The sequence below is a fragment of the Ceratotherium simum genome, chromosome 20 (assembly GCF_057802395.1).
Source record: "Ceratotherium simum simum isolate JZ-2026a chromosome 20, ASM5780239v1, whole genome shotgun sequence".
Taxonomy (NCBI): Eukaryota; Metazoa; Chordata; class Mammalia; order Perissodactyla; family Rhinocerotidae; genus Ceratotherium; species Ceratotherium simum.
This window is the reverse complement of record NC_141919.1, coordinates 6,611,548-6,630,431: the sequence shown is the minus strand read 5'-3', so window position 1 is coordinate 6,630,431 and position 18,884 is coordinate 6,611,548. Positions and strand designations below refer to the sequence as shown.

General features: G+C 42.0%; 1 pseudogene; it reads left to right on the top strand.

The window, feature by feature from the left end:
- The first annotated feature begins 818 nt into the window (after window positions 1–818).
- On the top strand, window positions 819–2,040 carry LOC101399435 (dual specificity protein phosphatase 5 pseudogene; annotated as a pseudogene).
- Window positions 2,041–18,884: the final 16,844 nt, after the last annotated feature.

The window sequence follows — 18,884 nt, the reverse complement described above, 5'->3', positions numbered from 1 at the left end:
ACAGAGATCAGTGGACATTCTTGAGGTTGGACAGGGTATCCAGCCTGGTGATGTTCCTGCTTATCTTTTAAGTAAGACCGATCTGTAAACCAAATTAGATAATAAAATGCTGTCATGGTCATTTTCCTCTTCTGGTACTGGAAGCAAGGTAGCAGGGTTAAGATAATGAATATTTACCTCTGCAATATAACCTAGGAAGACTTATCGTCATTTACTTGAAAATGCTGCCCAGGCAATTTAATATGCCATATAAACCTAATTAGTTTAGTATCCTCCTTTTTACGGGAAGAGAGAACAAATTCTTTGAGAAGCCCCAGGGCCCCTCTGAAAATTCTCAAAGTTACTTTCAGATCAAAAGAATGACTTCATTTAGGATTTGAATTTTGGGGAAGCTTGTTGAAAATATCAACAGGCTTAAAAACACTTGGTCAAACAAGATCAAATGTTTGCTGATCTCGTGTCACTGTGAAGTACTGGTTGCTGTGAAATAATGCTTAGTTATTCATTTAACCAAAGTGACAACACATGTTAAAGGCAAGCAGTAAAAACAAAACAAAACAAAACAAAAACCCTGAGTTCTCTCAATAGAGAGATTTCAGCCTTTTAGAACAAAGGAAATTATTTTGAGAAAACGTAAAACTTCTGTCTTTTAATCCTTTTCTACTCGTAAACTGTCTCTAGCAGCATAGATTGAATAAAATTAAATATCCATATTTCTCAGTCAAATAATAGTACAATTTCCAGAGGTTCTAGCACCTTGTTTAAGAGCCCTGACACCATTCCAAGCTTCAGCCAATATGTGAAATAACTGGGTACAGATGAGCAAGGCTGAAAATGTGAGTGAGTTCAAGATGTGATTTAAACATTTAGTTTTAGACTTAAACAGAAAATTTTATGGACAACTTATGACATTTGGGGTTCATCTCTAAGTTCCTTAAATTTAATGTCACTGATACTTGCTTGGCATCTCTATAATTCTGAGCCCTATAGTTGATCTAGTATTGACAGATCTTACCATTCTATGGATATGTTACATAAAAGGAAACGCTTATACCAAAAATCTTAACCCCAATTAATAGCAGTATTCTTGTTGTTGTTGTTGTTAAATAAATCCTTCCCAACTCTGAACTGAAATAATAAAATTTGCATGGAATCTGTATTAACCACATGGGGGGAAATATGTTGGATAATACACAGTTTCAGAGACTTAAAAAATGTAAATTAGGGCTTCTGAGGTGGTGAGTGGCCAGTTCAGCCAGCTGCAGCCCTGTGGGTCTACTTCCCCAAAGGAGAATATGAGACCTTCTACTCAGAATCTCCTGAGTGTTGTGTGGATGTAAAAGCCATTTCAGAAGAGAAGGTTGAAATAAAAAAGCCCTCACTAGCCGATGTAGGAAACCAGTGCTCAACACCATGAGCAGGGTGGTCTAGTTGCAATCCTTCTAAGCCTTGACTTTGGAAGTGCCCATCATTCATCCAAGTGCAAGATTCTCACCAACATGCACCACACGGTCCTGTCAAATGTCTCTCAGTGGATCTCCAAGGCCTGCACAGCCCACCTGCACTACAAATGGATCCCCACAGAAGACAGCCACCCAACTGACATTAGCACCCACTTTCAAGAAGCAACAGACTTCATCGACTGTGTCAGGGGAAAGGGAGGCAAGGTCCTGGTCCTCTGTGAGACTGGGATCCCCCCCATTCACCCTCCATCTACATGGCTTACCTCATGAAGACCAAGCACTTGCCATGAAAGGAAGACTTGGATTGCATCAAGCAGAGGAGTGTGATCTTGCCCAACTGGGGCTTCAAAGGCCACGTCCTGTGGTGTGAACCTGACATGCTTCCATGTCCACCCCCAGGCTCCCTTCTGCCAAAGGTGACAGCTGGCTCTTCATTTATAGCTCACTTGCCGACACTGGGCCCTGACATGCAGGGTTCCTACTGCACATGCCCATCTTGGTACTGGTACCAGTGCCCACCCACGCCACAGTCTCAGAGCTCAGCAGGAGCCTCATGGCCATGGCCACTTCCTGCTAAAACTGGGATGGGGGAACCAGCCCAGGTCCACTAGCAACTGGGATTTTTTTTTAGACGCTGGACATTTCATACCTGTGCAACACTGAAGACCTCACTCTATCCCACAGCCCTAGTGGGATAGGGAGTTGTCACCAGGCTCTCAGACAAACTTCAGACTGACCTCAGGGATAGGTTCTTGGGACCAAAGGTAGGCAAAGCCATTATCAGAGCACAGTGTGTGTGACTCCTGTGCTTCCAGATGCCCTGCCCTCTCAGGACTGCCTAGTCCTTGCACTTCAAAGTTCTCCTTTTCATTTCAAGTGTAAGGCAATAAATACCTGCAGCAACAGGGGAGAAAGCAGCTGCTAGGCCAGGAGAAAAGGCAGCTATGAAGCCAATTCATTTTGAAGCAAGCACAATTTCCACCCTGTATTTTTTAACTTTGGAAGCCCCATTTTCTGTCTCTGTCGCTTCAGGGCAAAAGCTGACCACCATCTACTTAGGAAAGTAACCCTACAGGGTTTGTAGGGACACAATATATATGCTGATTTGAAGCCTCAAATGTTTTTGAGATTCCTTCTTGGGTCCAATGGAGCAGTTGGTTGACGAGGTGAAACATTGACTCTTAGTTTACTTTTCACTGTGGGTTCTTCCCTGACCTTGGACTTTGGCATGATTCTCATTCATAAACCTTTCTCATCGCATGTCTCCTCAAAGCAACTCTTGTGTCATTTTGAAAGGAGTTCTTCAGACCACAGACTAAAAATCAGCCCTTTGAGGTGGTGGCAGTGGATGCCAGGAGAAAAAGAGTACCTACTATGTATGCCGGGTCAGTGGCACTGAAAACAGTCATTCCCAGCTTGCTGTCCTTGTGTGTGCTTGTCTGTCTCTTGTGACATTTGTTTTCTTCCCTGTCCCTGCAGGTTGTCTTCAAGCTATTGACCTCTGGGATTTGCAGATTTCACAATGTGGTGCTACTTCTTTTTTGTCTGTAGGTTGTTTCTCCAGGGGAAAAGCCAATAATTTCCTAAAATCCATATGAATGTGAAGAAAAGCAGAATGTTATTGGTTGTTGTTCCTATTGTTTTTTATAGCGCAAAATATAGTATACAGTACAAAACGTAGATAAGTTGCAAGAATAACATAAAAACTCCCATAACTTAATCAGATTTGCCATTAACATATTACTTCATTTGCTTTACTATCTCTCATAATTATACATTTACATGTTGCTTTTTCTCTGAATCATTTGGGAATAAATTGCAGACATCATACCCCTTTATTCCTAAATACTCCAATGCCTGTTACCCGAGGACATTCTCTTACATAACCACAGTGTGATTATCAAGATGAGAAAATTTAACATGGATACATTATTGTGACCAAAATTCAAATTTGGTCAATTGTCCCTCTGTTGTCCTTTATAATAAACATTTCCCATGGTCCAGGACCCACTCCAGGATGATGTGTTACATTTATTCATCATATATCTTTGGTATCCTATAATCTGGAACAGCCTCCGTGCCTTCTTTGTTTTTCGTGACCTTAACAATTTTGAAGAATACAGGCCAGTTATTTTGTAAAATTCCCCTCAATTGGGTCTAATGTCTTTATGATTAGATTTGGGTTATGCATTTTGGGTAGGAATACTGTGAAGTGACGTTGTGTCCTCCTCAGTGAATCCTATCAGGAGGCACATGCTGTCGCTTTGTCCCATTCTTGGTGACCGTTTGGTTAAGAAGAGGTCTTCCAGGTTTCCCCAATATAAAAGTTCTGTTATTCTTTTTCTTTGATTAATCTGCAATTTTGTGGGAGACACTGAGAGGCTATGTAAGTGTCCTTCTCCTCATCAAATTTTTCCAGCTGCTAGTTTTAGCATCCATTCATGATTCTTGCCATGATGGTCACAAAATAGTGAAGAAAATAGATTTGACTATTCTCTTTTCCAGAGATGCAACATTTTTTTTTCCAGTGGTAGCCTTATTTAGCTAATCTTCCAAAACCACCCACCATTCCCTCATGAACCATGTCCTGTTTTCTCATTCATGAAAAGAGACAAAGAAGGTTTCCCACAACAGAATGACCAGCACTGTGGCGCTTAGGAAGCAGTGCCTACATGTTCAAACCTTGGGCTGCGTCCATGGACCTTTTAATCACACAGGATTAACTCACCTGATCACATCAGAAGACTGCAGCTGGCACTATTGCTAACCCCCATTGTGGTTAAAAACTGGGGAAAATTTATACACAGGCCCAGCCCAGTATGAAACTGTTTTTTGCAGATCACTCATGCATCAGTTTTTTTCTCTAAACATTGCAAACAGATCATAATAAATTAAGAGGGAAGACTTTTATCTCTGGAAATCTCATTTTCTCAGACTCCAGAATGGGCATACTAGAAAGTCTTTGTTTGTCCACAAGTACTATGTTGCCATTACCATAACCCAGGCCAAAGTCAACGTGTTTTCTTCACTCCCTTCATTAATCCTATGTGACCAGCTGTAGAAGTAACATTCTTCTAGACACTTACTGAGCCCTAGAAGTCAACTCTGGGTTGCATTTTTGGGCAGCTGCTGGCAGGTTTCCCCTGGAAACTTGAGTGTATGCATTCTTACTACACATGCCAGACACTTCCCAGGCAGCACCTCATTTAACCCTCACAGCAGGCTGGTTGTAAGACACGTGCAACTATTACCCTCGTTTTGCAGATAACACCAGATGTTTAGAGAGATTACTGGTAAGTAACTTACCTGAGGTTCCAGCTAGTTAGTGTTAGTAAGAGGCAAAGCCTGGTTTGGAAGCTGGACTGAGTCCAGAGTCTGCACTCTTAACTGCTACATTATATTCATCCAAAACAAACCCATAGATTGCTCTAGGCAGGTCCAGGAACAGGCTGAGTGAGGTAAGGTGCCTAGGGAGCAAAATTTAAGAGGCCCTCACTCTCAGGTGCTGACCCTGCACTTGCCTGACACTGAGAGTGGGTGCCCCCTCAAAATTTGCACCCTAGACTCTTTGCTTACTTCACCCTCCTCCCAGACCTGGTTATTGAGGAGGGCTGGCCAGCGTGAACTGGCCTCCCTAAAAACTCAGTGCCACTTACACATATCCCTGGGATACATGGGAATGTAGGGATTTCCATTTTCTTCCTTTGGTCAATGGACAAGCTATTCACCCTTGAGCCTACTCTGTTCTGAGCACTATGCTAGGCACAGGAGAGAGCAGAGACTAAGATCGGTACAGTTCCACCCCCCTGTAGCTTGCAGGTCCAAGCACTCATTTTCATTTGAGTCAATATGGCAGGCCAATACTTGAACCTTCTTAAGAATCACCTCAACTAAGCACTGGCACATTTTTTGCGGATTTCACAGTACACAGGTGGATTAAACTCTGGTGTCATAACAACCCCGCCATTTATTCATTTTATTAACCTTTTTGCATTTACTTTGCCTGTGGTTTGCTTTCCCCACTAATAGAATGGGCACTTTGGGTGCTAACTCAGCTGTGTTCCCCTGGGCTTTATTTCTTTCTAGAACTTAGCCCTTGACAGGACTACCTTTCAGAGGCATGGGCTCAAATTATGGCTTTGCCACTTATTAGTTGTGTTCTTGGAAAAGTCAGTCTGTCTTCCTGAGCCTCAGGTGTTTCATCTGTGAAATGGGGATATTAATTCCTCATTTGCAGAGTTGTTGTGAAGATGACGTGGAAACAATGTAAGTATCTAGTGGGAACATGGCAGTGCTCAATGAATGCTAGTTCTCTTCCTTTCTTTCTTTATTAGTCGACCCTTGCACCAAAGTCATCCTTCCCAGGAGTCTAACTAAAATGATTTAGACAGCCAAACAATCGTAAATCACAGTTAGGTATTACCCAGGCGGCAGATTCTGTGGCGGGTCTTTGACAGACATGAGTGGTCTGGCTGGTCATTCCTGCTGTATAGTGAGAGCGATGAAAAGAAAAATCTAACTGCAAAGGTGATTTTGTAGGAAAAACATTCCAATGTATTTCCTATTTCAATAGACATTATTGATTTTTTTTTTCTCTTGGGTGATCTGAATAATTGGAGTTGGTTAATTAGATTAAGATTTGTAAACCTTCCAGGATTACATTTTTGGTTTATTAAACTATTTCAAGATGTATGACATGTTAATCTGTAATACATGAAATGTTCTTTGGGGGAGGACAGCAGGGAGCAGGTAAAAGTCATGACGTAACATGTAATACGTTGTTCTCAGCATAGGACAAGTGTTATGCACAATTTTTAAAAATTCATTTTCTTCTTTTGGAAACACTATCACCAAAAGAAACGGAGTTACCTTGCTATAGAACTGCATGTCTAAGGCAAGATCTACAGCCATGTATTTACATTTCTTTTACTTTCATATTTTTAATAATGAAGGGGTTTGGGGGATTTTTTCTTTTGTTTTTCTTTAATGAGCTTGCACATACACAGCCTATGGGTTCTCAGTCTTTACAAGCCGTTTGATTAAAAAGCCCAGTAGTTGTGGAAGATAAACAAACAAACAAACACATAGATACGGAGAATGGATTGTTGATTACCAGAGGGCAAGGGGGTGGTGGGAGGGCAAAAGCGGTAAAGAGGCACAGATGTATGGTAATGGATGGAAACTAGATTTTTGGTGCTGAACATGATACAGTCTATACAGAAGGTGAAATAGTACACTTGAAATTTACACAATGTTATAAACTGATTTGACCTCAATAAAATAATTTAAAATAAAGAAATAAAAATAAAATAAAAAATAAAACCAGAAAAAAAAATAAGTGCAGTGATTTGGTTGCTAACAAAGGTTTCAAAGTATAAAACTGAGTTTAAGGAACGCTCAATGAAAAGAGCTCAGACTCAGAGGAGTTAGGAGACTGTTCCCTAGGCTGGAGCACAAGCTATTCCTTACAAATAATGATTCTGCATGGCTGAGGAATAATTTAAAATGTAGTCTTGTAAAGTTGACAGGGTCTTTCATCTCATTTTCTGATCACCCTTTCTATTTCCCAAGTGGGCAAAATGAGCCATAGCTTCTACCACGGTACCGTCGTTTTAACTGATAGCCCCGTAAATCAAGTTAATTCTTGTGTCACAAAGAAAGAGTCTGAATTTTCATTACTTCCAAAAGCTCTTAACTATAGGCTTCAGACACATAGCATTTTAGGTTAAAACTGCTCTGTATATGATCATCATTTTTACATTTTGGTATCATGGTTGTATGTGCAACCTACTCGAATTAGGTCTCAATCTTTCCTGTTAGCTGGTGTAGTAGGAGAATGGAAGGGGCAGGTCACTGTCTTTTAATCAGCACTGGACAGTGTTCTTGCTGTGACATGCCCTCAGATATGCTTGCACACTCTTCACACTTACTCTCTACAGCCGAAAGGCAGGAAACACATCAGGTCGCTGCATTTTAAAAGGTGCGTGTAACAGTATCTTCAAGAATGTCAGGCATTTGAGTCAAGTTTCCACAAATATAACCATAAATGGCAGAAGGAAGATTGTTCTTTTCCTCCAGAGTAAGGAGAGTAAGGATCCTCTATAACCTCAAACTAGACTGAATCTTGAGCTCATGAAGGTTATACTATCTGGTTGCAACAACTCGTTTCTTCCAACAATTTTAAGATGCAAGTTTACCACGTTATCTGCTTTCTAATTATCTGTACCTCTCTTCATCACTTCCAGTGAGAATTTTACATTTAGTGACATGGTGACTACTTATTATGGCACATCATCACAATTGTGGGGGAAATTGATAAAGATCCCCGTGTCTCCATCCATCAGCGGGAATCAATAAAGAGCTACAGCATGAAGAAACCTCAGATGGTGCTGATAAATGGTGAGGATTGGAATAGGGCTCTGGGTCACAAAGTGAGAAGTCAGAGATCATCTTTCCCACAGTGTCAGCATGGGGGAGGGGCTTGAGGAGAGGCTGACCTGACCCCCCGTCTGGCGGGGGGCAGGGTTGCAATGCTTTCCTGTGCAAGTGCAGCGTAGCACTTGCTCACCCACAGGTGCGCCTGGCTTCAGGTAGAAAGCATGCGTCTAAAACACGTGCAGACACTGTTTAGAGATCACGGCACTTTTTTTTTTAAACATTTTAAGGTAAGCATTACCTTATAACAATGAATTTACTACATGCAGGCACTATCCCATGTATTTTTAAGTATATTAACAGATTTTGTCATCTCTATCATAGTGAAAAATGGGCGCTACTATCCCCATTTTGTAGATGAAGAATCTGAGCCCCGGAGAACACAGTAACTTGTCCACATTCACATGGCTAGTAAGTCAGGGATCAGCACACACTGTCTGTAAAGGGCCAGGTAGTGAATATTTTAGCCTCTAGAGTCATACAGTCTCTGTCTCAACTACCCAGCCCCGCCCTTGTGGAGCGATAGCAGCCATCGACGGCACATAAATGAATGAGAACGTTCGTGTTCCAGCGAAATTTAGTTGATGGACACTGAAATGTGAATTTCACATAGTTTGCGTGTCATAAAATATTCATCCCTTTGATTTTTTTCAACCATTTAAAAATCTAAACACCTTTCTTAGCTCGGGCCATATAAACACATCAGCAGGCTGGGTTAGCTCTTGAGCTGAGTTTGCTGCAGTAGGTGATAGAGCAGGACTTGAATCCAGGCAGTGCAGTTCCAGCAAGCTCTTAACCATCGTGTATATATGTATCTGCCTATATCATGATAATAATAGTATCGTGATCTTTATAGAAAACTCAGCAAAGGGGCCGGCTCGGTGGCGCAAGCAGTTAAGTGCGTGCGCTTTGCTGCAGCAGCCCAGGGTTTGCCAGTTCGGATCCCGGGCGTGCAGCAACACACTGCTTGTCAAGCCCTGCTGTGGTGGCCTCCTATATAAAGTGGAGGAAGATGGGCACGGGGATTTGTTGTTGTTGCTGTTTGTTGCTGTTGATGTTATTGTTGGCACTGTTTGTTTGTCCAGTGACTTAACTGAACTAATTCTATGTAGTCTGTATTTTTCGTCATGTGTGGCCACTAAAGTCTTTGCTCATTTAGCTTAATGGTCAGCTAAGGATTACACATAAATTTTCAAGTGCCTGGAACAAATAAATCTGCTAGTCTTTGCTGAGGGCTCTGTGTGCATGCTGGGGTTGTTGTCTTCAGTGTTCAGGCAGGCAGTTTACAACTCTATGTTCACCTTTACTTTCTGCTTCTGTTGAGTCTCAAGATCAGTGAGAGATGAGAGAACTTTGGTCCTTCTCAGATATTTCCCAGGTATGAACACACCCCCAGCACGTGCCTGGGCTTCCAGATTCCCAGGAATGTCAGAGCTTTTCAAAGCCCTTTATGGATAGCTCATTCCCAGCTTTTCCTTTAAATTTTTGTCTAGCTTGTTTTCTCCACCTGTTATCACCACCTCAGGCAGCTGCCTGGGTTAAACACTTGCCTGCTGGGAAACAGTACTGAGTGAGATGTGAGTCAGATCAAATAAAGACAAGCTATGTGGGGGGTGGGGGGCGGGTCTTGTAAGGTACTGAAAGACAGGTCAAATAATGTCAGTTATCTAGTGCCAACCCCATTTTGCCCCCTCTATAGTTTGCTAGACTGCAAGTTTTCATTGTGATTGAAGAGTTGTTTTTCAAGGCTATCATGAGTCTGGGGAGAGGGGAATAAGACTAGGGAATTAAGATGCCACAAAGCTTGCTATTCTGAGATTCAGTCATTTCATTTGGAAAAAAAACTCTCTGAATTGTCACAAGACTTTGGTTAATTTCCGGAGTTCTAAACAAGTTATTTTGACAATTTTGCGAGTGTTCTTGTTGCTTTAATGAAGGAGAGGAGTTTTGGAGGTCCTTTATCCACCATTACTGCTAATATCACCAGCAACCTTATAGTCAAACAGCAATGTCAGGCACGTCAGAAGGGAGTATGTATGATCAAGTTATGAATTGTGCTGGCCACATCTCTGGTTTCAGAGGAATATAAGTACCCTAGGGTGGAATGCATTGGAGGATCAATCATGAGTAGAGCAAGGACTAAAGTTTTGAGGCTTTCAGCCATCACTGTTGCCTTTTACCAAAACTAGGAGAAGAATTCAGGCATTTAATGGTCACAGGAAAAAGAAAGGAGAAAAGGGAGATTAAATCCTATTTTTTTTCTATCGTGAATGTCCCAAGAGAGATGACCTCCTGATTCCAAGAGGCTTCTTTTGAGGCTCTACATGTTGATTGCATGGAGTAAGACCTGGTTTGTTATCCATCTTTGGTCCTACAAGGATTTCCATGCAGATGTCATGTCAGTAATGATTGGAAGCCCCTGATCAGCCATGGGAACGCTAGTTTCAATTTGCGTACAAGGCAATATGTTCTGCAAGCACATCCCCAACCTTCACAGGGCAAGTGGCAGAGTTTTTCAGAAAAATACTCATCTCGATTAGGACAGAACTAAGACTGGTTACCAGGCTCTAGGTTTTTTTGTTTGTTTGTTTTTTCACTACTGACTATAAAACTTCCACTCCACAGTCCTTCAATTTAAAATTAGGGTGGTGGTACCTGCTGACCCATCTCATCCAGACACTGTCGATGCTGATGGGAGCTGGGCCCTGGTTGCTAGCCAAACTGTTATATGTCAAGTTGATTAAAAGTTGGGAGTATTTGGAATTTTATACAGAACACAGAATTATGAGTATGAACCCCAAGTCTCTATCGTGCCATAGAAGTTTGGAACTCTGTCTTCAGATTGCAGATGTGGGCAGACAAGGTGCAGCATGATTTCCACTCAAAGATGGGATCTCTATTTGGAGGCAGGTAATTCCACTCCAAACATGGACTAAGGTGTTCAACTCAGAAGCCACTTATAGTCTTGGCATGCGTAATTGTTCTTTGTTTTTCCTTTGAAAGGAAGTTTAAAAAAAGATGGTATGTAAAGGTTCTCATCGCCAACTCTAATGTGTGAGGTGGGGTTCCCACAAATCCAAGCCATTCTCCAACACCAGCTGGGTGTCCTGTAGTTCACCTCAATTCCGACACTGTCTACCTATAGATAGTGTCAAATCCCACAGGTAAAGAGCTCAGTCCTACAAGACTGCCCATCCCCCAAATTCAAACACCAATTGCAAGTCTAGGTTATCACCTATGCTTCTGATCCACTGGCTATAGATTGGAAGTTCCAACAACCCACTCCTTGGGCTTGACTGATTTGCTAGAACAGCTCACAGAATTCAGAAAAACATTTACTTACTAGATTACCAGTTTATTATGAAGAGATAGAACTCAGGAACAGCCAGATGAAAGAGATGCATAAGGTAAGGTGTGGAGAAGGGGCACAGTGTTTCCATGCTCTCTCCAGGTGTGCCACTCTCCCCAAATCTCCATGTGTTCACCAATCCAGAAGGTCTTCAAACCCCATCCTTTTGGGTTTTTATGGAGGCTTCATTACACAGGCATGATAGGCAAATCATTGGTCATTGGTGATTCAACTCAATCTCCAGACCCTCTCCCCTCCCAGGAGGTCAATGTACTTAAAGTTCCAACCCTCTAATTACATGTTTAGGTCCCCTGGAAAACAGCCCCCATCCTTAGGTTACCTAGGTGCTTTCCAAAAGTCATCTCATTGATGTAACAAGACATCTTGATCACTCAGGAAATTCCAGTGGTTTTTGGAGCTCTGTGCCAGAAAGGAGAACTAAGACCAAATGTATATTTATTATAAATCACAATATCACAGTATGCATGCCTTAGGTGCTTTGGAAGTAAATAGAGATAGAGGTTTCTTATGAAAATCTAGTGAGTCTCGTGGTTAAGGAGGCTCCCATGGGTGTTCACGAACAAAATAGATGACTAGCAGGAACGGTTAAGTCGGCAAGCAGGGAAAAGTACCTGAAGACTTCTCAATGTTCCTTCCGATCTGCTGGTTCTGTAAATTCGAGGCTTTGTTTGCTCCAAGAGCCAAAACTCTTTGACATAAAGCATGACATTTATTGATTCAACAAAAATTTATTAAGCTCTGACATTGTGCCAGGCATTATGCCAGGAGCTGGAAACAGAGAGCTACTGTTTGGCTAAAATTAGTTAACAATGGCAAATGAGCACAACACAGTTTGTAAAATTGCTGTTCAGGACAGAAGAAAGTGATCTTACCTACACTGAAAGTTGGGGGATATTTTCCAGATGTTCCTAATGAACACTTACAAGCTTTCATTTCTTCACTCATTCATTCCCAAATATATATTGAGCACCTACTCTGTGTTAGGTAGAAGGAAAATATTTAGTAGGGCACAGCGGATATAATTTCCCAAGTTAGCATGTCAAGAACTATTTTTTTCCACATTACATTATGTGGAGAAGTCAAGGCCCTGAATGGGAAGGCATGAGAGGCAGGAATAGGGAGACAGAAAGGTGGTAAAGAGAGGCAGATGGGAATAGAGGTCAGTTCTGATTTACCTCAAGGCTCTTTGCTAATTTCAAAATACTGGTCCCAAGAATCCAAAACCAATGATAAGTTTAGGTTTAAAACTGAATTTCTGTACCCTATGGACTCAGGAACATTCTAGAATAAACTAGCCAGCCAGATTATAAGGGGTTGTATCTAAAGCAATGGTATAAATTCCTTCATGAAACACGGTCAGAAAGAACCCATTAATGTGAGGCAAGGCTCTTTGCACCATGAGAAAGTGTCAGTCGTAGTCTAAAAGGGGCTAAGACAGACATACCTGCTCCCCTTCTGTACTATCCGGTTGCCTTACTCTCCTGACCTGCTCAAATTTGGGAGCACACCAAAACTCCAAACAGCACGAGTTATCAAACGGTGCAGTTGTCCACTGATGGATCCTACTTACCTGTCAGTGTCCCTCCCTTTTAATTATACCACTTTACAACTTTGCTAGCTTTTGAAAGATTCTTATTTTTCTAATAGAAATTGTTGCATCCTGAGTTTCTCATCCACTCGAGTCCATTGGTTCAGGAACATTTGCAAGGAGGAATTGGTTACAGAGCACTGGTCTAACTTATGCAGCCAGGGAAGTTGCAAGGAGGGGATAGAAAAACAAAGACACATGTTCCTCCTCCATTTTGTTTCTGCCTATATCTGTTTAAAAATAAAATACGTTTGTGAATCACTTTCCCTAACTGCCTATAGTGCACTCTTACACAACGCACAAACCTATCATGTATCCCCTATCTTACTACCCTGTTTCTCTCTCTCCTGTCACCCTCCTTCCCACAACATATGGTCATTCTTTCTATCCTGAGAATCCAGGCTACTTCAAATGACCCAATTCCAACCTTGACTCCTAATGGATAAAGATGGACAAGGCATGTGAAGGGATTTCTGTGTCTACAGGAAACACAGAAGGGGTGGGAAAAATCTTGTCACAAGGGTGAGAGGGAAGAACGGGAGAAAATCACTACTCTAATAAAGTATCATTTTTGGTTTTTGCAGATAATTTGCTCCTACATCTTCATGCCCTTTTCCTTCATGATGGGAGTGGACTGGCAAGACAGCTTCATGGTTACCACACTCATAGGCTATAAGAAATTCTTCACTGAAGTTGTGGCCTATGAGCACCTCTCAAAATTGGTGGATTTAAGGAAAGAGGCTGGACCCAAATTTGTGAATGGTGTGCAGCAGTATATGTCAGTGAGTAAATATTTTTATTTTTCAGTGCACTTCTTTATCACATACATACACTCATCAAATAGTTACTGGTGCCTCTGTGTGCCAGCCCAGGCACTTGGGATATATCAAAGAAGAAAACAGACCCCAAATCCCAGAACTCATGGAGCTATAATGAGCATAGCACCTCATTATTTTCAGTTATGCTGAATTAATCGTTGTGTCTCTCTGTGTGTGTGTGTGTGTGTGTGTGTGTGTGGAGAAGCACAGCTAATCTTTACCACTATGATCATTTACTGCTGAGTGCCATGGATCCAAACCCAGAGTCATAGGAACTGGAATCAATCCATCAACGAACATTTATCGAATGCCTTCTGTGTGCAATGTACCTAGGTACTGAGGCCACAGCATTGAACAAGTGACGAGGCCTCTGCCCTCATGGGGCTGATAGTCTAATAATCATGAAGTTCTCTTCTTTTCAGCTTAAGGAATTCTATGAACTCTGAGAAACTTCCTAAATACAACATAGTGTCTGGACATCCTAAAGCAGTGGTGAGACACAATTGCTGCTCTCCAAGTATATGAGTGAAGAGAAGAAGCTCAGGGTCTCTGATCTGAACCTTTGAGACAAGCACCCTATAACTATGTGAGGACTTCAGGTCAATAGCCTTCAAGGAGATGCTCATGTCTCCTTGGCCTTGGATGGGATAAGGGAACTCAGGTGAGGCTATTATTTATGCCATATTTACAGCTGAGTCTCCACCTATTATTTTCCTAAAGAACAGAATTGTCACACATGGAAACTCTTAGGGAAATGGTAAACATTTCTGACCAGCACCATTACCCATTGAAACAACATTTGGAATTAATGTCTTAGGCATATATTGGGCTTTACAAGGACAGGGGAGGGGAAGCCTACTGCCCAAGCTTCTAATTGAGACTGCCCACCTCTGAACAGCCCACCACTCTCCCAGCCTCCCAAGACCAAACATGCAAATTTACTCCCACGTACACAGAATAACAGCATACTCTATGAGAGTGCTGATTTGTACATTATCATCAGGGGTATTTGACCCACACCTCTGATATGAACAGTGGCTCTGTAGGTCTCCTGTTCCTCCAGTGTTCATTCTTCTGCTGAGCACGCAGTGGGGCTTGGTCGAATGTCCTTGTTTTCTGGATGCCGCCACAAACCAGCTTTCCTGCCAAAAGTAAACAATAGGCTAAATTAAGTGAAATGTCTTTCATCCCCAACTGCCAGTTGCCAGGAGGAAATAGTTTTGTTAATGAGCAAAGCAAGATCACAGTTCTGGCAGTGCTGAGCAGGTTTGTGAGCAGGTTATTAAGAGGGTAGAGACAGGACAGTAGAGCTGATTCGGGTTAGGGGTGAGCCCAACCAGGGGAAGGAACACAGAGGACATTTAGGAATATGAGCTCAATGGCTTCTGTTATCATTGAGTCACAATGGGAAAAGCATTTTGTTTTTCCCAATTTCTTATATCTAATGAACAAAGTGTGGATGAGTCCCTGCAATTTCTGTTTACCAACCAAGAAGTCGTGGGGGTGTCCCAACAGTCTCCCAGAAAAGTTACCACATGACTGAAGTGTAAGATCTGGGTCCATAAGGCAAAAACCGCATGTTATCCATTGAATTATGCCCACTGCTGACATCCATCTAAGGTAAGAGATCAGAAGGTCTATGTCGCACTTTATTACTCCAGTTTCTCTTGCTTAGATTAAAGATAATACTTTGCATGTTTGTTTGTTTGTTTACACGTAATACATTTCATGATACAGAATTCAAAAGGTACAAAAAGGAGTAGAGGGAAAAGTGAGTCATCCTGCCTATTTCCCTGCCACTTACCTCCTCTCCCTGTTCCATATTATGCTCACTGTTCTTAGCCTTGCTCCTTGCACTTGATAAGATATCTTGAATGCCTTTCTATACCAGTGCCTGTGACATAGTATTCTATTCTATGAACACAACATAGTTTATTTTAACCAGTTGCTTGTTGATGAACACTCTTACCAATATTTTACTATTGGAAGTACTACAATGCCTGTCCTTGTACATATGGCATCTTTGCTCATGGGCAAGGAGAGCTGTAGGATGCCTTATTAATTTCCTAGTGCTGTTCTTTCCATCATGTAATCTTGCACATTATGGGCATAGACAAAGGGGAATCATCCCAGCCTCCTTTACCTCTTATTATAGAGTGTTTTTTTTTTTTTTTTTTGTGAGGAAGATCACATCTTCCTCACAAAAGAGCTAACATTCCTGAGCTAACATCTATGATAATCCTCCTCTTTTTGCTGAGGAAGACCGGCTCTGAGCTAACATCTATTGCCAATCCTCCTCCTTGTCTTCCCCCCAAAGCCCCAGTAGATAGTTGTACGTCATAGTTGCACATCCTGCTAGTTGCTGTATGTGGGACACGGCCTCAGTATGGCCGGAGAAGCGGTGCGTCGGTGCACACCCGGGATCCGAACCCGGGCCACCAGCAGCAGAGCGCGCGCACTTAACCGCCAAGCCACGGGGCCGGCCCCCTTTACCTCTTATTATAAAACCCTGCATGGCCACATCTCCGTGTCCTTCTCCACAGATGCCCAGAAAGGAGAAAGAGGAGTCTCTAGTGCTTTATGCCATCTCCCTCCCATGGTCTCTTAATAAGCTTGCCTGGTTTTGAAGCCCATAGAACTAAATGAAAAGCACTAGACAGAGCAGGGGACGAGGGTGAGCTTTTCCAGAAACAGTGGAGTGCTCAAATACGTGAAATGTTCTCCCCTGCCTGCTATATGCATGCTGAATGAAAACATCAACAAAGGAGTTCTCAGAAACCATGAAAAGAAGAGGGGCCTTATCAACAAAAACTTCCCAGGACTACTTGAGTCTTGACTGTGAGCTTTAAAAAATCCAGTTAGTGAAAGAAAAGGCACCGCCAGTTTTGAATGTAGCATTGGCCTGGTTTGTTCTGTGAACCAAATCATAGATTTTTCAGGATTTGGGGGAAAAAAATTACTGCCTCAATTGTGTGGGTGCCTTTGCCAGATTGGCTGTGCTTCTGGTGAATAATAAAGTGCACTGGATCTTCCAGGCCTCCTGTAGTCAGTCCCTTAACCTGAGAAAGAACTATCTGGCCTGAGCAGCACCTCTTGAGTTCAGAATAGAGGTGAAGGGCCACGCTCACACTTCGACGAATTCACCTTCCATCTTCTCATGGCCCAGTGAGAGGACAGTCCATTCTCCCACTTCCAAGCGGGCACCTAATATTCTCATGGGATGATCAGAGGTGAGAAACAAAGAAAGGCAAGCACACACCACAGCCAGACTGAAAGGGCTCCTGTGATACCCGTGAGCTTCCTTTTTACTAATGTAATTCCTTTTACATTATATCATTTTTACTGAAGTGTAATTTTCATAAAAAAGTCCAATTTTTGGGTTTACATGTGAGTTTTGACAAATGTGTCACCTGTGTAATCATGACCACAATCAAGATATAGAACATTTTCATCACACCTAGAAAATCTTCCTCATGGCCAGTTGTAGTCAACAGCCCCCCACCCCACCCCGACCCAGTCCCAGGCACCCAATGATCTTTCTTTACTGATAGATTACATTTGCTTCTTCTAGAATTTCATGTGAATGGACTCACTTAGCATATGTGTTGTTGCATATATTAGTATTTTCCTTTTCATTGCAGAGTAGTATTCTATTTTATGGATATCCACAATTTGTTTGTCCATTTACCTGTTGAAGGACATGTGGGTTGTTTCCAACTTGGGACTATTAGGAATAAAGCTGCTATAAATATTCATGTACAGTTCTCTTGTGGGCATATGTGTTTATTTCTCCTGGGAAAATTCCTAGAAGTGGGATTGCTAGATCCTACAGGCAGTGGATGTTAACTTGATAAGAAGCTGTCAAGTATGTTTGCATTTTACTAACAAGCTATCAGTTTACACTCTCACCAACAATGTACAAGAGTTCTAGTTGCTCCACGTCCTCACCCACACTTAGTGTTGTCCATGTTTTTAGCCATTTTACTGGTGTGTAGTGGTATCTCATTGTGTTAACTTGCGTTGCCCTGGTAACTAACACTGTCGAACATCTTCTCATGTGCTTATTGGCCATTTGCATGTCTTCTGTGAAATCTCTTTATTCATTTATTAGGTGCTTGTCTTATTATTATTGAGTTATAACAGTTCTTTATACATTCGGAATAAGTCCTTTGTCAAATAAATGTAATGTGAATATTTTCTGGGACCATTTTGTGTCTTCAGCAGCTGGTCCTGTGCCTGGCACATTATAGCAGGTGGCCAGGTCACACTGAATATTAAAAGTTCTCATTCAGCAGAAAGTTACATTTGTAGAGGCCAACACTACCAATTCCAAGTCCTTTGTAGAGTGTCTCTGAATCCACACAGCCCCTTTCTCGGCATTAAATTCGAGGGGAGATGGAAAAAAGAGTCTAGGAAGGAACAGGTGTTTGACACCACACACTGTGCACTTATTTGTCAGTATTGATCCCATAGTCAGAATAGGAAGCCCAGTTAGGATGTCAGATTTACTAACCTGGCTTGCACCACGCATGCACCTGTGTGTTATTCTTATTTACCGATTTGTTCTGAGACAATTGCCACTTATACTCTCTGTGACTTTGCCAATATCATTTCCCTAGGAATAGTGATCTGCATACTCAGTAAGTAAAAAGAATATTCTTCAGCAACAGATGTGGTGTAAACATGCTTCAGATCTCCATGTTGCTCTGTGACATTATTCATGTCAGGAAAAAGGAGGCCCTGCAAGAGCTGTAAATCCTTTGGGGTCTATTTTTTATTGTTTTCTGCAGTATAGTTTTCCTGTGTAGATCCAAGCTAACATCAGGAAGAATTTGCCTGAGTGTACAGGTGCTTCTCCAGCCAAGGGTGACACATAGGTTCCACTTTGCATGCCAGTTCCAGTAGATTTATAATGGCCACCTAGAAATGGATTCTGAGGTCCAATGGAAGTTAAGTGGGAAAATGCTGTGATTAGTTGGTGATGTCTGCCATGGGCACAGAAGTGGATGGTGACAGGTGAGTTGCAGATGTTTTGGATCCTCCCTTGTGATGCATCTGCCTTGCCCAGCCCTCAACATACAGTGTGAGCCCTTCAGATGAAACATAGGACATGTTTCTTCTGTAGAGAATGGATAGCTCTGGGCCTTTCGTTGTGGACAAACTTCTTTTCCTCCCACACCAGAGAACTTCTCTGGACGTGAACTCATCAC